Source organism: Myotis lucifugus, unplaced genomic scaffold (genome assembly GCF_000147115.1).
Source record: "Myotis lucifugus unplaced genomic scaffold, Myoluc2.0 scaffold_40, whole genome shotgun sequence".
Taxonomy (NCBI): Eukaryota; Metazoa; Chordata; class Mammalia; order Chiroptera; family Vespertilionidae; genus Myotis; species Myotis lucifugus.
Window position 1 is genome coordinate 7,813,445 of NW_005871088.1, and position 24,372 is coordinate 7,837,816.

General features: G+C 39.1%; 1 pseudogene; it reads right to left on the reverse strand.

The window, feature by feature from the left end:
- Positions 1 to 5,359: 5,359 nt before the first annotated feature.
- On the reverse strand, positions 5,360 to 7,819 carry LOC102419587 (annotated as a pseudogene).
- Between the last annotated feature and the right edge of the window lie 16,553 nt (positions 7,820 to 24,372).

Genomic DNA, 24,372 nt, shown 5'->3' on the forward strand with positions numbered 1-24,372 from the left:
AACAGATCAACTTGTATGCATATATGAATAACCCATGGACATAGACAATAGGGTGGTGAAGGCCTAGGGCAGGGGCACAGTGGATGTGGGCTAGAATAGATCAAGGGGGGAACAGGGGGACATATGTAATACTTGCAACAATAAAATATTAAATAAATAAATAAGTTGGGGGAAAATAAAGTCGCAACCTGAGTATTGTCATGGCCTGAATACGTGACATTCTAATGTAATCAATTCAAGAACTCTACTCACTAAACAAATTTCTCTCAGTGTAAATCTAGTTCTGCTATAAGCACATTGTCGTTCCTCTCAAGTGGAAGCTGTTCATTCTTCCACAAACCCCCACCACTCAGATTTCGAATTGCGATCAATGTCCTACTAACTCAGCAATACTGCTTTCAGAACATTATTACTCCAGCTTGTATTATTTTTAAAAGTCCTGCTTTTTTGAGAGTCATGCCCTCTGGCTAGGCCATCTTCTCCTACTTCTTGTTACTATATCCAAAAGTCTTCCCCCTCCACTCATTCATTCAAGGCAAGGACATCTGTTTCACAGGCCTTCTATTTATCTCAAGCCTTGCTATCATACTATGTAACTTCTATATCAGTGTAGATGAGTTGTTCTACAACTTGGTTCCTCAATTTTATGACATTCAATGTATTCCTTCTACAATGTACTTCAGCCAACTTGTACAATCACACACTTGGACCATCACTCAGAAATATTATATCTTCAACTCATTACAGTTTTTTTTACCATAATCTTCAGCTTACTTATTTCTTTATTCTTTTCACTATTTTTCTTTGAAATTATACTTCAAATTCTTAGTAATCCTTCAACTTTCTTTCTATTAGCATAATCCTTACCTTATATAGTTTATATGGTCTATAGTTTCAACTATGCTTCTAATCTCCCTTTCATTATAAAAATCTGACAATATCCTGGATAAACCTAAATTTTACTTCTGACCTTGCCATCAAACATTAAAAAGAAACAAAACTTGGCTGATGGTAACATTCTAAAATTAGTGGTTACTAGCCTCAACCAGGGCTCTCCCACTAGGTAGCAATCCTACTAAGATTTCTCTAATCACCTCGATCCCCTTTCTTTACAATGAATTCAAATCCTTCCCAATTTCCTGAAACATCCATTATCACAAATCCATCCCATATATATCTGAGCAGATGAATTCACCTTCTTCAAGCATACCTACATCCATATCACCTTTTTTTATTCTCTCCAGGTAGAATTGAAGAGGCATGCCTCCTCCCATCTAAATTATATCACTCAAATTGTGCTTGCATTTTCACACTCTTCTAGCTTTTTATTGTTTTTGTATTTCAACTTTTCCTCTTCTACCAAATTGTTCTCATCAACAATTACACATTCTTAATTTTATCTGCTTTTATTTTTTTAATTTCCCTCTTGATATCACTGCTTCAGTCAGCCCTAATTCTTTTCTCCTTATGCTCAAACTTACCCTCTAAAAACTTGTCTGTACTCACTCTTTCAATGCACCTATCATTCACGCCTCAACCAAATCCAGTCTGAATTCTACTCTGATTGCTACAATGCTACTGCTCAACAGAAGGTTGCTAATGAAATATATTTCACTAAATCCAATAGATATTTGTAGTCCTCAGCCACTGTTTCTCAATCACCTTCAATCTAGTTAGTCAATTCCCCACTCCTTCCTTCTTGACTCTCTTCTTTTGACTTCTTTGACACCATATTATCCTGAAACCCCTCCCCTACTTTATTACATGTTATTCCTTATAGATCTTTCCTCTACTTTCTTCACTAACATGCTTCCTGCATGATATCATCAAACCAATGGTTTTAATCTTCAGTATTATGATGACTTAACATTTTTAAGTCCAATCAAAATCTCTCTCCTATACTACAGGATTCCTATTGTACATTCCTATTGAGTTTTCATAGTTCTTAGACACCATAATAAAATAGAATGTTCTTTCTGTAGCCTGAAACTTGTTCTGTTTTCGGTGCTCTCAGTCACAATAAAAGACAGAATGTTCTATAAAAGTAAAAATCATAGGCCTTATTTTAATTATTCTTTTCACTTTATCCTCATCATGTCCCAAAGATCTAGCACCTATATTTTATATCCATCCATTTAACTAAATCTCCACTCTTATCCCAATGATTGTCATGTTTCTTATACACTACTGAAAATAATCTTCAACTTGGTCTTCATACAAGCATTCTTGCCTCTCTCTTGTTCCTTTTATGCACACCATGTATAATGACACTTAACTAATTCTGACCACATATATTTACATTTATAAAATAAATAAAACTATTTTATTCTACAGCCTATAAATGTGGCTCTCTCACTAGAAATCTTTATCTGACTTATGGATAGACTGAGCTAGATGATCAGTTTCTGATTTTACTCTTTATTTAAATTAGAAAAGCCTAACTCACAATTATGGGCTATTGGTATTGGCAGCAAGTATTTCATGGCTTTTTCAGATTGATTGGGATATTAAGACAAATGAGGGCCCAGAAATTATGGAGACATGTCTCAATAAAAACTATTATCAGTGCATCATTGGATGCAAAGTTGACAAGCACATTGCACTCAACAGCTGGAACGTTGGATATTTGAACTTGTGAGAGAATAGATCCCAATTCTAGTCTCTGGTTTCATTTGGCTCTGAAAAATATTCTACATGTCCTATTAAAGCATTAAATGTAGGTTTTAACTATGCTTAATGATATGTCATCCGTTTCTTTCTTCAATGAATTGGGGAAGATCTTTTGATTTTGGAAAAAATAAAGCCAAATTCTTGGCAATCCGTTTGTAAGCCATTTGCACTTAATACATTCTGATAGGTTACATTCCATAGTATTACAAGTACTAGTAATGATGCCTTGTCCATGAAATAAATCATAACTTTAGGCTGTTCAAGATACTGAATATATTGCTCTTCTTGTGTGAAGGCAAAATCTTATTTCATCTTTCATATATGCACCTCATATATGCATAGTTTTCCTCAAGAGCAAGGAAAAAGTGTTATTTTTTGACCATTTCTGACACAGCATGCAAAAAAATTCACGCAAAGTCCATGATTTGACCAGTTTCACAATTTTCACTGGCTTAGCTTCAAGATGTCATAATGGTGTTCTGTGATTACCACAGTTTGTAGAATAACATTCACACAACACTTCTTTGTTTTCATAACAAACTGTGACCTGCTACACACAGAGCTGGTGCCCCCTCAGGGATAATACTCCTAGTGCATCTTTTCTAGTCTTAATATTGGGTTACTAAATTATCATTGACTAAGTGAGAATTTAAATTTTTCTTTTGTAGCATTGAATTTCAGTAATAAATAAAAGGAAATGTGATCTAGCGTTTCTTCTAGATGCAGGTAGCTGATTCATACTTTAAGTCTTTGAGCATATTTAAATGAGCTATTTTATAGTTCTTACTGGGTAATTTCATCTTCTCAGTTCATTTTGAGCCAGTTTTTATTGATTTTATTTCTTCTCTAACTTATGATTCACATTTTCCTGTTGTTTCTCATGTCTACTATTTTTATTGAATGGTATACATTGTAACTTTTAATTGTTAATTGTTTAGGTGTTTTATTTCTTTTAAGGAGTGTTGAAATCTATTTGGGGGGGAAAATAAGTTACTTGTAGATAAACATGATCCTTTCAAGTCCGGTTCTTAAAAATTGCAACAGGTCTAGAGTGACTTTACTAAGGTTAACTCTTCTGGATCTCTGCTAGATATTCTGGGTTTTCAAGGTGGTCTCTTCACTCTAGGTAATAGGAATTGAAATGTCTTTGGGAGCTTTGTAAGCTCTGGAACATGGTCAGCTTATATCTATTTCCCCAATGGGATTTTTTTTTCCTGGGAGCACAATTACCCTAAAACAGTGGTTCTCAACCTTGGCTGCACATTAGAATCACCTGGGAATCTTTTTAAAATCCTGATTTCTGGGCCTCATCCTCCGGAAATTCTGTTTCTTTGTTACTAATGTTGTGGCCCCACCCCATAACAAAGAAACAGAATTTACAGAAAATGCCCTAGAGGGTTTTTTTGTTTTTGTTTTTGCTTGGCTCCTTAAAAAGTTTCATGTCAAACATGCTCAATGTAGCATTCATTAAAATACTTTTGCAGTCTCATTCTTCCATAGCTCCTTATTCTCTAGTATTTCCCACAATTCTAGCTGCCTCAGTTTCCTTGAGCAACAATATCTGTCACCTCAATTCAACAAGGCCTCTAAGTATTTCTTGGGTTCCACTTTTGTGTAACAGGCTAGAAATTGCCTCCAGATAGAAATTTATGGACTCAACTTGTCTATTTCCTTTATCTCAGGGCTCAAACTCCTGTGCTGTCTTTTACTCAAGTTTTGAAAACAATTATTTCATATACTTTGCCCAGTTTTCTAGTACTTTATAGATGGAGGGCAATTCTCATACCAGTTATTCTGTCATGAGAGACACCTGTAGCTGATTTAAACAACTTTCTTTAGTGTTAATTGTATCTCATTGTGCCTACTTCTCATGATGAGTATGATATTGAAAGACACTCATGTATTCTTTGTGTCTGATTTAATTTAAGTAACACATTTATCTTTATCCTTCTAGATCAGCGCTTCTCAACCTGTGGGTCGCGACCACTTTGGTGGTCGAACGACCCTTTCACAGGGGTCACCTAATACCATCGGAAAACACATATATAGTTACATATTGTTTTTGTGATTAATCACTATGCTTTAATTATGTTCAATTTGTAACAATGAAATTGGGGGTCACCACAACATGAGGAACTGTATTAAAGGGTCGCGGCATTAGGAAGGTTGAGAACCACTGTTCTAGATAAATTTATGTCAAACCTGGTTGGGAAAATATTGCTTTACCAATGAGGTCACTGTATTTTGTTTGAAAATAATAAAAAATATTATCTGTAGCTTTAGGCTACAGGATAACTAATTTTGTAACAGTGCATCTATAACTAGGTGAAAATTCAAACCAATTGAATAAAATCTAACTTTTTGGATATTCATTTTCATTGTTTTCCAATTCCAGTTTTCCTTTTGGATGTTTTAGTAAACCCATCACGTTTGCATATTCATGTTTTCTTTCTTGAATTCACAGATATATATTCTCACTGGAGTCTTATTTTCTAGTTATGTTTGAAATGTTATTCTGAATCATACTATTAATATTACCATTTTCATTGCTACTTTTACATTGTAGTTCACTCTTTACAGCCATTGATCCTGTGTGTGTGTGTGTGTGTGTGTGTGTGAGAGAGAGAGAGAGAGAGAGAGAGAGAGAGAGAGAGATTTGGGGATATATTTTATTTTTTAATTATTATAATTAGAGTCATCACATTTATTACTTTCATTAGGTTGCCATTACATGAAGAATTCCTATGACTAATGTTCCATGTTTCTTGACATGCAAGAGTTAGCATTAATAGTTTAAGTGACTATAAACGCTGCTGCCTGGAAGCAGTACAACCGTTTTAGAGTTTTAGGGTGACAGCCGCATCACTCAAGTCTTACTCGGGGTGTTAGAATCAGAAGGTTCTGAACAGCTGGTTAGGAAGGTAGCCAAGGTGCAGAAAAGACGTCTGCGCCTCCTTTTCAAGGGCAGCCAACTCGTGAACCGTAGGTGCCAAAACATCCACATGGCCTTTATAGTTTCTACCACCAGTTGCCCTTTTTTGTCCATAGGTAACTTTCCCATCAAATTCATCCACAGGTACCTTTATATCTGGCTCAACCTGAGAAATGGTACAGTTCAGGTGTTCTTCTGCCTCAGAGAGGAACTGCATCTCATTGTAGCATATGGTGAAGCCGCCATCCTCCTTGAGCCTCGTGTTGTAACACCCCTTTCCACGGCTGCTACACACATGGTACCAGACCTTCTCTTTTTCTGTTGCCACCAGGGAAATGGCCAGGCCCATCCTCTCAGCTCTGCTGACGCGGCCGATCTGGTGGACATAGTTCTGCTTCTCGTCAGGCAGGGTGACATTAATGACATAAGGAACACCATGGATATCAATTCCTCTGGCAGCCACATCTGTGCAAATCAAGAATCTTACGTCTCCTTTCTTAAATCTTTCCAAGTTCTGCTTTCTGTCATGAGGCTTTCTGTCGCCACGCAGACAAACACAGGAGAACTGGTATCTCTTCTTATCAGGCCCTCCTCCTTGTTGCATAAAATACTGCTCCAAGTTGTCACAGTCGATTTTGGTTCTACAGAAAATAATTGCCTGGTCCATCTTGTGCTCCCTGATTGCCCGCACAGCATACTCCCCCTTCAGGATTTTAATAGCTTCAGACCACATCTCTGGACTGTTAGCACCAGGCCTTGTGTTATCTTTTGCATGTACTTCATCCGTTCTAATGTGGTTTTTCCCCAGCCCAGAGTCTGTCAGCTTTGGGATTCATGGGGACAACCATGTGGTGCACGGTGTCTGGGACGGAATCTTCGCCTTTTAAATCAACCCACGTGGGAAAATGCATTATCTTCTCAGATAATTTCTTTACTTCAAAAGAATGCAAAGTAGCAGAGCAAACAATCACCTGCAGCCTTTTTCCATCGGAGGTGATCTGAGGGATCTGATTGTGCATCTTATTTATAAAATCCGAGTAGCCTTGAGAGAGAAGCCCGTCGGCTTTGTCCAGGACCAGGAACCTAACTTGGGACAAGTTCAGCTTCCCAGTGGACACCAGGTCATCCAGTCTCCCCGGAGTGCCGACGACTATATCCACCCCATTATCTAAAAGAGAGAGCTGATCCCGGGCTGCAACACCTCCAATGATCAGAAGCTCCCTTAATTTAGGATTATCAACCTATTTCTTAAACTGCTTGATGTTCAGAGTTTGTTCAGCTAACTTTCGGGAGGGTTCAACGATGAGAGCTTTGGGCGCCATGGGGAGGTCTGTGCCACCTGCGCATTACCTGTGTGCTGTGATTTGACAACGCAGCTGTCCGGTGCCTTGGACAGACCTACAAAGCCATCTTTTGGTGGAAACTTAAATTCTTCTTCACCAAAGTTGAATTTTAGTTCAGCATTCTTCAAAACATAGGCAGGAAAGAGGGCTTGGTTCTTCATATGTGGTGGTATTTCAAATGCCAAACCAAGGTCTTTTCCATTTTTGGAGAATTTGACGTGTCCTTTATCTATATGTAGGTAACACCCAATGGTATTATGCATAGTGAATTCCTCTCCATAGTTATCGAACTGTTTATTATGGGATTTCTTTCCTGCTCCACCAAAGCCAAATCCAAACTTGTCAGTACCTAAGTCTAAAGATGCCTGCATGGAAGACCACCCGACTCTGCACAGCCCCTGGTCATGACAGGACACTTCGTAGTAGTGCTTCCCTTTCGTGAGTCCTTTAGTAGCTCTACAACCATGCCACTCCTTCACTTCTCGGCTTTGACAGCAAAGACCATCGGACCCAATTACAAAAGCAGATCCTCTGTCATATGGGTTCATTTGCCATTTGTTGAGCACTGAAGCACCAGTTTTAATTGTTGTTTTCCCCTTTTTGCCTTCCTGTTGGTCTTTCAGAGTTTCATAAACTATCTGGATAACTGGAATGCTGAAAGCACCAGTTTTTCCACTTCCTGTTTCTGCAGCCATAAGCACATCACCGCCTCCCAGGATCAGTGGGATGGATTCTGCCTGGATATCAGTTGGGAGAAGCCGATCCACCTCTTCCACAGCTTGCGCGATTTCAGGCATAACACCCATCTCGGAGAAGGCCGCCTTCTTCGCGCGTCCTCCGCGGCCCGGCCCGCGCCCCCTCCCTCCGCACCGCCACGCTGATTTGGGGATATATTTTAATGGATTATTTACAAGGAGAAGGCATGTATGGTGAACATTTAAAATAATATTAAAATGACATTTCTATTTACTTAAATCTTAAAAATAATCTATGCTGATAGATATGAGCAAGTAATTCCCTAGTTAGAAATATGAGTTGGAAGGGCTTATGGGATGCTGATGATAATGTGTATATTAATATGGACACCAGATAAATGGGTATGTTTACTTAGTAAAAATTCATTGAACTGTTTTATTGTTTTAGATTTTTTTTATTGATTAAGTTATTACATATGTGTCCTTATCCCCACGTTACCCCCTACCCCCCCCCCACTTATGCCCTCACCCCCCTGTTGTTCGTGTCCTTTGGTTAGGCCTATATGCTTGCATATAAGTCCTTTGGTTGATTTCTCCCCCTTACCCCCACCTTCCCCTACCTTCCCTCCGAGGCCCGAGGGTCCAATCGATGCCTCTCTGTCTCTGGATCTGTCATTGAACTGTTTTAATATGTTTAGCATTTGTCCTTTTATTGTGTGTATGTTATAGATTGCAAAACTGTTTTGTTAATGATATGCAAGTCGAATGAGATTCAATGGAATCTTACAGTATATATGAAAACTTTAAGAATCTGATAATAATGAAATTTGAATGAGAATTTCTGTGAAATTAATCTTACTTTTAAATTTTATTTCATTTATTTTTCCTTTAAAACCATCAAACCACTTGTGGAACTGTTAATACATACACAAGACCACCAATATTTCATGGACCCAACATTGAATAATTCTGATTTAGAAAATGGGATTCAGATACTTTGCTTCCTGCTGATTATGCCTACTGCAGCAAAAGGAATTGAAGTATCTAAAGTAATTAACCACATTACTTAACCAAGAGAATGTCTTTTTTCAGGACTTATTCTGTGTTATATTCCAATTAAATTTTCTAGCAGATATTAATTATGCAGATATCTTTTGTTTATAATTAAATTGAGTTAAACAATTTAATTTTTTCTATATTATTTTAAAATAATATAAGAATCTGGTTATATTTTAAGAGATAAATAATAAAAAAGACCTTATGAAAAAAAAATCTACTTTAACTGACACTTTATACCTCCAATCCTATTTTCATCCATGCATTTACCAAATGTATTAACCACCTAATATGTATCATATATTTTTCTAGGCACAGGGGAAACAGGCAGATATATTATATCATTATTTCATGATTTATCAACTTTAATACAGTCTACTGACACCAATAGATAAAAGATAAGATTATCTTATCTCACTTACACTACCCTGGCCTTGCATAAACAATTTGGGAGTTTCAGAGTTGAAGGAGATTTTGGAGTTTCCACAATGCTGAGAGAGATTTCAGTGAAAACACTGCAGAAGAAAAAATTAATGAATTTGATAATATAACAATAGACACTTTTCAAAACAAAATACATCAAGAAAAAAAATAGAGCCTGGCCAGCATGGCTCCATGGTTAAGTGTTGACCTATGAACCAGGAGGTCATAGTTCAATTCCTGAGTTGTGGGCTCAATCCCCAGTGTGGGGCATGCAGAATGCAGCTAATCAATGATTTTCTCTCATCATTGATGTTTCTATCTGCCCCTCTCCCTACCTCTCTGAAATTAATAAAAATATATTTATTAAGAAAAAGAAATGGAAAAAATCTCACATCATCAATGACCCATGAGACAACAAAAAGTAGCCTAACACATGTAAAATTGACATTCCAGAATAAAATAATAGAGGATTTGAAAAATTAAGGCTGAAATATTTCAAAATTTGATAAAAAGTATAATCCCAGAGACCTACCTAGTAAGCTCAATAAAACCAAAGCAAGAGGATGTAGAAAACAGGCCAAAGCACATCAGAATAAAAATGTTGCAAACCAGTGATAAAGGTAAAACCCTTAAAAATCACCAGCGGAAAAAAGATGCATTAGATATAGCACAATAAACATAAAAATGATTGTGAACTTGTCCTCCAAATCAATGCAAACTAGATACATTAGCGTGACATTTTAAAGTACTAAAAACATAAAATCCTCTCAACCTATAATTCTCTACTCAGTGAAAAATATCTTCCAAAAATGAAAACAAAATAGACTTTTTCAGGAAAAAGAAACACTGAGGCAATTCATCTCCTTCAGACTAGCACTATAAAAAAATATTGAAAGTATTCTGTAGACAAGAGGAAAATCATTCCAGATGAAAATATGGATCCATACAAAGGAATACAAAGCACTGAAAATGTTAAATATGTGGGTAAAAAATTTTTATTTTTTCAAATTTGTTTAAAAAATATTTGAGAACAGGATGGCAGACTAGGAGGTCTCCCACTCATAACTCCCCATAGCAACAACAATTAGGCAGACATACACAGACAAAAGTGACTTTTGGGGAGTTTTAGGATTCAGGTAAGAGCTTGTGAAACCCTGCTGGAGGTCAGGATCAAGCAGGACAATTTAGAGAAGGCAGGCCCATGCTCAGGTACCAATTGTAGTCTCAGCTTCATACCCCAAAATTGCCCCATCCCTTGTGCATTCAGGTACAGACCCCTTTGGCCTTGGTCCTGCCAATAACACCATCTGCCTAGGGACTCCCAAAATATTGTGAGATTTACCTCCAGGAACTCAACCAGGTTGGCACAGTAAATAGCAGAGAAAAATGCCCTGTGCTTCTGGCAGGTGGAAGTGGGAAGGAACCATTTTGGAATACACTCACACTCTGTTATTCTTACAAAGGCTTTGCCCTCAGAACAATGTGGTTAAACAGAACCCAGCCTGCCTGGGTATTATCAGAGCCTAAATGTCCCAGGGAAAGGAAAATAACCAATTCCGGCCCATTCTAGCCAGTCTCTCCCATCTAAGGAGAGAGAAAAGTTGAGGAACTCATGGAAAGTTCATCATCAAGAGCATAGACTCACTAAAAGGCTAAGAAGGAACCATAGGAATATGGAACACCTCCTTTCACCTCATGATTTCCAAGCCCTTGCATATCAAAGTGCATTTCTTCCTCACATATGAAGGATATTCGTAAAGGTAAAATTCTAAAATCTGAGAATATGTATTAACTACTGTAGATTGGATATCTTATAACAATCTGATTTACTTCCTTTTAAAATTACCTCTAATTTTCATTTAGAAGCTTATCAGATTTTGTTTTTATCCATGAAATTCCCAAATGTCACCAAGAGTGCCATGGTAATTGTTATTGTTGTTAATTTTGCATAGAGAATAAATGTATGCCTCTCCCAGTAAGGAATGCAAATGCACCAAGATGGTCTAGCCATCAGCTCTAAGCAATGGTCTAGTCAAGAGAGATAGCACAGGGCGTCTAGCATCAGGCATCCAGTATTGAACTATGGGACTGAGTTTTACCAGCTCCAGTCCTGGAGGGATTGAGTGAGGGCAAAGAAGAAACCTAATCTATAACCCTAAATAAATGTAAGATTGGAGTAGTTCAATGAAATAGGTGGACACAGCGAGCAAGAGGGGAGTTTATTAGAGGGAATGGGAGGATGGAGCCACAACTAGGGAAGGTTAGGACTCAGCCTCCGCTGTCCTTAGGGTTGAATTTTATACACAAAAACCACAAGGGCTAGAGGCTGAGGGATGTAAGTGTTCTAGTCTGATTAGATGGAGTTCGTTGTCCTTCAGACCGATTAGTGCTGGCCACTGAGGCTGTGGGCTATAAGTTGAGGCTGTGGGATGTAAGTGGCCATTGTTATTGTTGGCCTGCGGTCTCGCCCTCTGGTGTGGCTGCCTCCTGTTGTGCTGGTGACCACAGGCTGTTCCAAGAAATGAGGCTGGGGCCACTTTCTTGTTCAGGTCTTTCTAGTCCACCTGAGCCAAATGTCCTCTGCTGGCCTGTCAATAAACTCTGTGAGGCCAGTGGGAAAGGAAAAATGTCAGAAATATATAAACAGGGATATAGAACATGGATCCAATTACTAAAACTGTAATATAAGACAACAGTGTGATGACCAGGGTGACCAGGTAGTCCCCGATCAGTAAACAGGAAAGTGCCCTTTTAAGAATATAAATGTACCAAGAGGGTCCAGCCATAATCAGGCATTAATGTTGAGTCAACCTGAGAAATAAGGCTAATACAATCCCATTTCCTGCAATTACTGAGGTTCAGATTTAATTAGTAGGTTTAATTAGAAGATAATTTCTATGTTTTTTTCCCTTTATCCAAAATATATATGATTTAAGGTCATGTAAGTCAAGATCTCCACATGCACTTCAGTTTGAGCCTCCTCATTTTCCCACCAATAAAAGCTAAAGAAGTGATACAAAACAAAAAAACAACAACAACAAAAAACTAAGCTGTGGGGAAAATTTGCCTCCACCTCAATCAACTCTTATGGGTAGACAAAATGGGACTGATCTCAGAGAGTCAGGGCATGTAATAAAATTAGCACACAGTGGGTCAGGGCAGAGATCACTAACTTATCTTAAGGTGAATCTAACCCCCAGGCTCTTATTTTTGACTGAAAATAATTAACACATATACAAGGGGAATTAGGCTTCCCTCCAATTTTAGAAAAGAGATTATCTCTGACACTGAGGCTGAAGATCAGACACTGGACTCTAGTGAATTCACTAAAGATATGCCTCTCAGTAGGGCTTCTCTTGGCAACACCGAAATACCAGGTTGTGCTTTCCATGAAAATTCGCACACACACACACACACACACACACACACACCTTCCTAAAACCCCTACTTGACACAAGAGCAGTATATTTTACCAACAATGGCTCATAAATTCATAAATGTTAGTCTTTTTAATGTTTTTCTTTATTTTAGAGAGGAAGGGAGAAGAACAGATAGAAACATCAATTGGCTGCCTCCTGCACGCCTCTACAGGCGAACCTACAACCCAGGCATGCACTGACAGGGAATCAAACCGGTGACCTCTTGGCTTATGGGCTGACACTCAACCACTGAGCCACATTGGCCAGGCACAGATGTTAGCTCCAAACTCACCCTTTGGACTGTTGTTTGCCAAGGCTGACATCTACAACTCTCTTAATAAAATGAGTTTAGTGAAGATATTGTTAAGTGCCCATTAGAATCATTGTCTGAAGTTTGTAGCTCATAGTTTTTCTTTAATTAAACTATGCCTGCTCCATTCAGCTATTTAAATTACACAGAATGTGATGTTCTGTCAATGCTCTTAAGGATAATGTAAAAATTCCCTCACTCATTTCCATCTTTCACTCAACATTTTGACTCTGTTAGCACAATGAGATGCAGGAAAATTAGGTTCCTTTCTTGTTGCTTCCTTAGCAATGTGAAGAGCTCAAGGCATGCAACGTATGAATAGAAAATAAACTATAAAAGAGTTACTGTGTAAACATCCAGAGTCCTTACCTCTTGTCACCCATCATGTTTTAGAAATTCAGAGTTTTCTTGAAAAGGTTCAAGTGCTTCTACAAACCCTTCATTGAAAGCTAGCACTCATCTCTGAGAAGAATACACCTAAAATCAACAGAAGAGTGTATTCACTGAAGCTTTTGTCTGAAATAGCAGGCACTCAGCTTGCCTTCCCAGGTCCTTGTTACACTTCAGAACCCCAAAGACAGTGACCTAGCAAACTGGAGAAAGGCTAGTGGGAAAACTTGAAATCCAGTCCATGGCTTGGCTCAGTTGATAGAGCATCGGCCTGTGGACTGAAGGGTCCCAGGTTCAATTCCAGTCAAGGGCACATGCCAGGGTTGCAAGCATATAGGCCTAACCAATGGACACGGACAACGGGGGGTGAGGGCATGAGCGGGGGGATAGGGGGTAACGTGGGGATAAGAACACATATGTAATATCCTAATCAATAAATATATATATATCTACACTAATAAAAGACAAAGATGCTAATTGACCATACCTTCACTATGCCCATCAGCCAATCAGAAGAGTATGCAAATTAACCCAACAAAGATGGCCATTAATTTTCATACTGCAGGCAGGGCAGGACAGCTCCATCCGCCGCCTGCCCCGCTGCCATCCAGCCCTCCCTTGTGCGACCCGGGGTGGCCGGGATGGACAGCAGCGGAGAAGGGAGGAAGCCAAGCGGCGGAGATAGGAGGGAGTGAGGCAGGCTTCGCTCTCTTCTCCACTGCTTCGTTCCGGCCTCAGGAAGCCCTATTCTTGCAGGAATAGGCCTGAGGAAGCCCTATTCTTGCAGGAATCTTCCTGCAACGGGCCTCTAGTATATATATAAAATAAAACAAGTAATTAAGGTAAGAAAAAGATCTTACACCAACAAGCCCTAGAGAAGACACAGCCTTCACAATGAAGTGAAATAATTTGTCAATGTGTTAAATTTGAGAGCTGCTAACTAAGCTTAAGCACAGGTATAGTGATTATAATTTTTGTTAAGCTCTCTCTACAAATCAACATAACAGATGTTCATGATTTTACCTTTTTTTTTTTTAATCATTCCCCTTTCTGTCTTATCCTCTCCCCTTCTTCCTTTGTGTTTCCTGTCCATGACTTTCTGGATTTCCATCTTCTCTATGAGTCAGCCTCATCAGTGACCAGAGGCACCATAACTAATTTAGTCTGTTTGGAGGTAATCAAACTAAAGTAGTCACTGATCCTTCTTTGAAGTTCTGCATGGTCCTCAGAACACCTGATTTGTATGACTAAATGCTCTGTGGCAGTGGTTCTCAACCTTCTGGCCCTTTAAATACAGTTTCTCATGTGACCCAACCATAAAATTATTTTTGTTGCTACTTCATAACTTTAATGTTGCTACTGTTATGAATCGTAATGTAAATATCTGATATGCAGGATGGTCTTAGGCGACCCCTGTGAAAGGGTCGTTCGACCGCCAAAGGGTCGCGACCCACAGGTTGAGAACCGCTGTTCTGTGGGAAAACATTGAGGAAGTCTTCACTGGATACTCTAGAAATGCTCGAGTACTCCATGTCCTGAGACTGGATCCTCTTTGGGGTCTATTGTCAAATGGGAACCATGAATCCTTGATTTCTGAGCTGCTGCCCATGCTGGACAAAGATCTTAGTGGATATCCTGGTGCAAGATCCTGAGATTCCAAGTCAGGATTGCTGAGTTTTCTTATTCCTGGTTCTGTCACCATCTCCCTGAAGGTAACTTTATACAAACCTCTTCCCCCTGGGTCTTAGTTTTATCAATTTCTCTGAATTAAGGAAATTGACAGGGAAGGAAAGTAAGTTACAGCTTCCTCAACAACCACCACTTACTGGAAGTTATTGCTTGGGTCACCATGTTCAGAAGTAGTCTGAGTGACCTGATTCAATGTTGTCACCATAGTCCATTCTAATTACATTATATCACAATGACTAATTACAGTGGTTAAGAGCACCAGATCTGGAATCAAAGATTTCTGTACCCACTTACCAACTGTGTAACCATAAGCATGTTACTTAACTTCTCTAAGCCTCTCTTTCCTCACCTGTAAAATGAGGAAAATAATATCACCTACCTTCTAGAGTTGCTATAATGAATACATTAGATAATTCATATAAAGCTCATAGCATAATACCTTACAGTTCATAAGCCCAAGGCAATTATCTGCATGACCTTCAGTTCACGTACAAGCCCATATAAATACAGGTGGGGCAAAAGTATGTTTACTGTTGTGAGTATGCGAAACACAGAGCTTATTGTTGTATTATTCTTTATTAATTATTGTATTACTAGAGGCCCGGTGCACAAAAATTTGTGCATTCGGGGGGCGGGGGGAGGGGGGTCCCCCAGCCCGGCCTGTGCCCTCTCGCAGTCTGGGACCCCTCGGGAGATAACGACTTGCTGGCTTAGGCCTGCTCCCGGGTGGCAGAGGGCACGCCCAATCCCTAGGTGCAGCCCCTGGTCAGGCTCAGAGCAGGGCCGATTGGGGAGTTGGGGCGCTGCCCCCTGTCATGCACAGAGCAGGGCGGATCAGGAGGTTGCGATGCCACCCTCAGTCATGCTCAGGGTAGGGCCGATTGGGGGGTTGGGGCACTGCCCCCTGTCACACTCAAGGCAGGGTCGATGGGGAGGTTGCGGTGCCACCCCCTGTCACGCACAGAGCAGGGCTGATCCGGGGGTTGGGGCGCTGCACACTGTCACACTCAGGGCAGGGCCAATGGGGAGGTTATGGCTCTACCCTGTCACACACACAGCAAGGCCCGAGGAGGGGGGTTGGGGCGCCACCCTCTATCACCCACAGAGCAGGGCTGATCAGGGGGTTGGGGCGCAGCCACTGTCACACTCGGGGCAGGGCCAATGGAGAGGTTATGGCTCTACCCTGTCCCACACAGAGCAGGGCCCATGGGGGAGGGGGGGTGGGGGCGCCGCACCCTGTCAAAAGCAGAGCCGCAGGGCAATCAGGGGATTGGGGAGCTCCCCCCTATCAGGCACAGAGCAGGGCTGATCAGGGAGTTGGGGCGCCTTCCTCTGTCACGAACAGAGCAGGGCGGATAGGGAGGTTGTGGCCCCCGCCCCCTGTCACACACAGAGCCACAGGGCGATCAGGGGGTTTGGGTGCTGCCCCCTGTCACGCTGATCCCGGTGCCGGGAGCCTCGCTGCTCCGCTGATCCCGGTGCCGGGAGGCATATTACCCTTTTACTATATAGAATAGAGGCCTGGTGCATGGGTAGAGGCTGGCTGGTTTGCCCTGAAGGGTGTCCTGGATCAGGGTGGGGGTCCCCACTGGGGTGCCTGGCCAGTCTGGGTGAGGGGCTGAGGGCTGTTTTCTGGCTGGCGAGTGACTGAAGCTCCCAACCGCTCCTTGTTTTCTTTTTTTTTTTTTTTTTTTTTTATTCTGGGCCAGCTTTAGCTCTGAGGCCTTGCTGCTGAAAACATCGATACAATGTTGCGGTCCGGCTGGCTTTCAGTCCGGCTGGTTTCTGGGGTTTTGTTTAGCTTCTTATTTGCAGCATAGTACATAGTTGCTTAGAGTTGCAGCTGAGAGGCCGGCAAGTTAGGCGGGGAACGTTGGAATCTGCAGTCACTGAAGCAAGCAAGCCTCCCTGCTCGCTTCAGTGCATGGCTGCCGGCCGCCATCTTGGCTGACAGTTAATTTGCATAAGGATATGCTGATTAACCAATGGGAAGGGTAGCGGTCGTACGCTAATTACCATGTTTCTCTTTTATTAGTGTAGATTTTCCATAAAAAACGACTGTAAGCCTACTTTTGCCCCACCAGTATATATCAGAGAATCTGTTATGGGCAGAGAATTGGGGAGTGGTGTTTTATCAGTTGCCATCTCTAGATCAAATGCTTCTTAAGGTGTTTTCCAGCTCTCTAGTTATGTTTCTGTGAATACAAAAACAGCACAGATTGAAGCTTAGTCAACTTTGCAGCACTTGTGATGGAATCTGTAGTACGCATAAGTGGATGTTGACAGCTTTTCTTGATTGGCTGTTTCAGTTCAGTTTGTCATCCAGCTTTTGGAATTCTTTTACTTAGGCATGTCTCCACACTCAGGAAAAAATTAGAACCAGGAGATAAAAAACAGACAATTTATGTTGAATTTGTAGATTATCTCTATACCAAACTGATTTATATCAATTGATTTATAATTAAACTGATTATATATTACTAGAGGCCCAATGCACGAAATTCATGCACTGGAAGGAGGGCCTCAGCCTGGCCTGCACCCTCTTACAGTACAGGATCCTTTACTTCTTACCGCCTGCCTTCTCACTGCTCCTTACTGCCCGGCTCCCTGCTCCTTAGCACTGCCGTGGAGGCGGGAGAGGCTCCCGCCACTATCGCTGCGCTCGCCAGCAGTAAGCCTGGCTTCTGGCTGAGTGGTGCTCCCTCTGTGGAGTGCACTGACCACCAGGAGCAGGTTCTGCATTGAATGTCTGCCCTCTGGTGGTCAGTGCACATCATAGCGACCGGTCATTCTGGTCATTCTGCCATAATGGTCACTTAGGCTTTTATTATATAGATTATCTAATGCATCCAGTATTTTTGTGATTTGGGAGCACTTCCAATTCAAACAATTCTGACTCTACCTCTTCTATAAATTTTAGGAAAATCAATCATTTGATACATTTTTGGAATGCCTATATACTCAGGCATTGTCATGGCCACTAAAGATTCAAAATCATATAAGACATGGCTCTTGTAGCTAAAGAGCACATGATCTGAAAGGCAAGTTCTAGTGGAATTCTTAAGTTTTTCCTGCTCTGATTCCATTCATTTAACATACTAGTTCTTTGTCCTCTGTGGTAGGTATTCCAGCACTCAACTGTATACCCAGTTCCCCTTTCCTTTGTACTAGTAGACACACAGACAACTGCATCTTCACATTCCCTTGCAGGAAGGTGGGAACATGTGATTAAGTCTAGCTAGTGAAATATAAGTGGAAACGATTATGTGTCACTTCCTCTCCAAGGCAGTTAAAATTAGGTGAAATTTTCCAAGCTTTATCTCTCCCTGACATTGGTGCTCTGGAAGCCCCAGAAAAAAAATGGTAGCATTACAACGTGGACCTTCCATTAAGCTGTAAACCTACCATACCTCCCCTGTCTCACTGCCCATTTGTGTGGAACTTGTAAACAAAATATAAGCCCTTACTACTAAATCACTGAGATTTTTAACACTGTTACTGCAGCATAGTGCAGACTGCACTTACATTTCTTATTTTAAATAAAGGCTTCCAACCATAGAGAGAGCATACTCTAACCTATGCATATTAACTTCCTTATTTTCTTTTTTTCCTTTTTTAAAATACATTTTTATAGATTTTAGAGAAGAAGGGAGAGGGAGAGAGAGAGATAGAAACATCAATGATGAGAGAGAATCATTGATCGGCTGCCTCCTGCATGCCCCACACTGGGAGATCAAGCCTGCAATCCAGGCACATGCCCTGACCAGGAATCGAACCGTGACTTCCTGGTTCATAGGTTGACGCTCAACCACTGAGCCATGCTGGCCAGGCTCCTTCTTTTCTTTTGACCAAATATTTGAAGTTGAAGAATATTAAAAACACCATTTATACAATATGAGGCACAGGCTAAAACACCAAGAAAATTTCAGTCCTATCACTAAATTTGTCTCTGTCCTGCCTATATGTTATATACAGTAGTGTTTTTATATAATTGTTCAGCTTATCTGCTAAAGCTAGTAAATTGTGTGAATTATTTTTGGTATATTTAATACTAAAGAGGGAACATTTTGTGTCATGATAAATAAATCCAGTTCATCAAATCTTTTCCAAAGAGAACATGCTATTTTTACTTAATTTTAGAGTTGAGAAATACCTGTGTTTACAATAGAGGGCTTGATTATGAGAAGTGGACTTGAGAATATAACACAATGTCACAAGTCTCCAGATCACAATCAAATACAAGGTCATTTCCTCTGTAGCATATTGTTATGTGTGTTAGTATAAGCCAGTGATTTTTCAACCAGTGTATCTCAAGAATTTTAAAAACATACAATACCTGACTATTTAGTCAGGGGCACTGACCTCTTTTCCCTTAAGTTGTCAAATAAAGAATTGAGAATAGCCAAGGCAACAATAGCCACCCAGTGTGAATGAATCAAAATTATATCTATTTTTGTCAGGCAAAAAATATAATAAATTTTGATGTGCCATAGAATTTTAGTAATTAGTTTATGTGTGCCATGAGATGAAAAAGGTTGAAAAATGCTGGGATAAGCCACTGCAATTGATTTCCCAGGAGTATTAAAGTACTACTACTCTTCTGTATATTCAAATTTTTGACCAATGTTTTGCAGAGAAACAGATATAAATTTATGAGTAATTTGTAAATGCTAGATAAAATTAGAGATAGACACCATTTTTATATACTAATAAGTGATGTGATAAGTTTTAAAATACATTTACAGTTCATGTTAATTTGGTATGTGTTTATAATTGAAAAAAGACCTAAACAAAATTAGTTATTTTCTGTATATTATTTCTTTTACATACCAGGTGGGATATATCTACATAGAATCAAACTCCAGGTGGAAATTGAAACATTCAGTAAAACACTAGTATATTTTGCTTCTCCATACCACCACATGACTATTCAGAGACATCTGTGTAATTGGTAGCATTCTAAACTTCCATATTCAACTCATGAAGCTTACAACCTCGTTGTGTATGCATGACAGGAAACTAGAAAACAATCCACAGCCAAGCTCATAACTTTCTTAAAGCCCTTATGACCTTGTATCAAAGTTTCTGTGAGGTTTGTATGAGCTCCCTAAGCTTTGCCCAGTATCTGTCTCTACTTCCAGTATGTCTCCGCCTCACCAAATGCATTTTCTGCCCTGCATCCAGTATTCCCCAACACTTTAATGGTCCTCTATTAACAACAGAGATAATGTACTAGTACAAGCTTCTAATTGTACCATTCAAGTTCTTCTAGGTTCTAGAACCTGGCCTTGGGTTACCCCTCCAGACTCAGCTATTCTCCTGTTCGTGAGGTTTATCGAAGTGTGGCCCACAACTTTACCTATGAGATTTGGGTTGATGTCAGCTCTCAGGGAATCCTTTTCCTAGTCCTCAAGTAGGATTGGATGCTCCTCTGTGGTGCTAATTTAGCACCCAGCGCTCATCCCCTTCACAAAACTTATTTTGTGCATAACAATGATTTGTCTCTGGGTCTATATTCTCCATAAAGCCTGGGAGCTCTTTCAGAGCAAGGATCCTTGCCTCTTCTCTGTTTTTCCCCAGTTACTAACAGTGATAGTACGAGGAAGTGAGATGGAATTGTGCCTTGCTTAAAATTTGGTAGCTGCAACCTGAAACCGCATAGACACAGTGTGCTAGAAGCAGATCACACCAGCTTGTGCCAACCAATTGTGTGGATTTCGTCCCAGCTTTACATACAATTACATCAATTTGGTGGCTTGAAATTGGCTAGAGTAACTGAAAATGCCAGGAAATTTGCTAAATAGTTCAAATCATGTTTTGTTTTGTTTTTTTCTTCCAGAGATCTGTTTGTTACTCTTTATCATAACATCACTGGAAAACATTGTGCCTACTTTGGTAAGAGGGAAATTGTCCAAATATATCATGAATTCAAGCAAGTGAGATAGCTCAGATACATCAGGATTTGAAAAACCAAAATAACTCTTTTGTCATTTAGAATATAATGCTTTCCCGGTCACAGCTTAATGACTGGTTTGAGAAAGATTTGTAGTTTCCTTCAGTAATGATTGCCTAAGAGTCTGAGCAATTGATGATTCTATGTATAGTAACTATGTTGATTTTGTAAATTTCATCATCCTAATAACTATATCAGATTAGTTGTGCAGAAATTCCATAAATATTAGTGCATGTTTTGGTGAGTGGTGGTAGTTAGGAAAAAAGGGAAAATACATCTATTTAATCCTAACAAAAAAAAAATAGTCTGTACCCAACCAGTTATTTTTGAAACATCCTCCAAATAGAAGTTTCAGGCCAATAGGCCTATTAGATAGCAGTTTTTATAGATCTTAAAATGCCCTTTTCTCCAGTTGTGCTGCTTTGAAAATACCACATGGAAACTACTCTGATTGGTAATTTAGGGGAAATGGCATGTAAATAGCCTCAGAAAAGGATTCAGGTAAAATGCATGATTTCAAACTATGAAATATATAAGAAATCTTCTAGGGAATCTTAACAGCTAAATATTTACAATGATGTAATTCAGTTGTTCCCAAACATCACTGCTGTTGGCCTTCCTAGATGCATCAGAATTACCTGGGGAGCTAGTTAACTCATTCCTGTAACCCCTACAAAGAGGGAATCTCTATTTTTTTAAATCTTCTTTTTTAAAGTAATTATAAGCATGAGAATTTTTTATCTTTTTTAAAAATACATTTTTACTGACTTCAGAGAGGAAGGGAGAGGAAGAGATAGATAGAAACATCAAGGATGGGAGAGAATCATTACTTGGCTGCCTCCTGCACGCCCCCTACTGGGGATCGAGCCCGCAACCTGGACATGTGCCCTTGACTGGAATCAAGCCAGGACCCTTCAGTCTGTAGGCCAACGCTCTATCCACTGAGCCAAACCGACTAGGGCAGATTCTCTATTTTTAACAAATTTCCCAGATAATTCTAGCATATTGCTTAAAGGTACTAATTTAGTGTTGTTTTCTCTCCAAGGCCTCTCCTGCAAACATGTTTTTAGTTTTCAAGTTTGTCTTTTATTTAACATGTATGCTCTCCGATTTGAGTAATGACCATGAAGAGAAGCCAGAATTAGTCAGTAATATCAACAAATGGCCATAAAAGTTTTTCAATATAGAATGCAAATTATTGTGTTTACACATGAAAAATGAGTAGGGAAATGGAAGCAATTATCTCAATAATTTAGCTTCCCTTCCCCTTGAAATATTCTCTCTCATGACCTAAGCACATAATTGCAGGACAGGTACTTTGATCATTGATTTTTCCAGATAAGACTCTCAATTGTTCTTTTTGAATATTCTTAAATTGAAAAAAAATCAGAGGCATGGCCTTCCTGTGACTCTTGCTCTATTGAAATTTTTGCTTATTACCTTATGATAGACTCACTCCTTAATGATTTAAAAGCCAGTTGCAAACTGAATTTATTTGCACAATAGCAACTTACTGTCTCAAAATATATGTGTGTGACTACTTAAAAAGAAATGCACCTGCTTTGTTAATATATATACTCAATCACATATGTACCTGTGCTTTCTCTGAGCAAAGATTTTACTTATCTCAGTTGAGTTTGCCTTTTCATTCACCTCAAGGACTACATGTAGACTTTAACGCAGCAGATGGACTGCATAGGAACTATGATTCAATCCTCTGCTTTACTTTAGAATGTACCATTTTCTTAGACTATACACACTTGTAAGAGAAACACAGGGTGTTTTCTTTAGCGCCCATGAGTACATAATCATTCTGTTTTGTATTTGGTTACATATTTTCTTTGACAGGAAATCCAGAGGTTTGTATGTTCTATACCAGTGATGGCGAACCTTTTGAGCTCGGCGTGTCAGCATTTTGAAAACCCCTAACTTAACTCTGGTGCTGTGTCACATATAGAAATGTTTTGATATTTGCAACCATAGTAAAACAAAGACTTATATTTTTGATATTTATTTTATATATTGAAATGCCATTTAACAAAGAAAAATCAACCAAAAAAATGAGTTCACGGGTCACCTCTGACACGCGTGTTATAGGTTCGCCATCACTGTATCTATACCCATAGATTTTTTTATGCTACTTTGTTACTGAATGCCTCCAAAGGTCATTATAACCACATGTAATTTTCATCATACTTCATCAAATATGTTAAAAATTTATGTCACGTGGAATCCTTAATAGTGCCCTTTTTCTGAAAATATAAATATTAATACTTAAAATCATGGGTAATGATATTTAAATACAGTAATTACTATAGGTTTTTCTTTTCTTCTTTTTTTTTAATTTGTATATGTGTCATTGACTTTATCACCTTTGTTCTAATGTCTTGTCCAGAGCCACTTATTTAATTACTTTTTTGAAACATTCATAACACAACATGGCTATAACTGTGCAGCTGCTGGCCTTACTGGAATTATAATGAAGATCAGTTATAGTATTTGATCCAGCTTTCCTTTCTAAGTGTTACCATTAATTCAAATTAAAATGCTATGTTAATGTGCTTCCTGCCATACAGGGAAATGAAGACATCTTTTATTGATACTGGAGATGATTTGGGATGATAAGGACAAGAGTAGATTACATTATCTTTATTTTCACAAAAATTCCAGTCAAAGATTAGAATAATAAGAATATTATGAATATTTTGGAACATAAAATAAGATATATGAATTAGACATTAGTCACATAAGTAAATATACTATGGTAGAGTGGAAAGAGCCTTGTTGCAAAAGTGAAGAGCCTTGAGTTCTGTTTTAGGTTTAGCTACTATCAAGCTGTGTGACCTTGGAAAACAATATAATCTCTCTGGGCATCAGTTTTCTTGGCCATGATATAAGGATATTGAATGGATGGTCCCTAAAGTGTAATGGGACTTTAATGATTGGGATGGAGCAAGGTAAAATCGCTTAAAATTAGTAAACTATAATGGTTAGAAGTCATTTCAGCATATTAGTTTGAGGCCGCAGAGGACTGGAAACATGAGAGTGAACATTTTCAAAGATTGTGTTCAAGAACAAGTTGGAAATACTTGTGTGTGGCACTATAGTTAACTATATTCTAGAATTACAGTTAACAAGGCCATTAGAATAAAAGCAATCATATCTAGAAAGAAGATCCATTAAAGCAGAAATAATGGAAAAATACTTACCTTAAAGTTGATTTAAGGCTAAAATAGCACTGTGACCCAATTTGGATTTAGTTTACAGAAATAATTGTAATGCAATTCAATCTAAAGTGGTTGTTCCTTCTGTGCAAAGGCAAAAGTGTTTTTTTTTTAAATTGACAAATCTTAAAAATAGGTCAAGAACTACCAAATGTATGGTTCTCATTCTAGACAGTGAAAGTGTGAAAAATGAATCAGAATACAGATACAAAAATGCATATATAATTTGAAGAGACTCAGCTGAGAGACATAAGGTGCAGATTTAGAA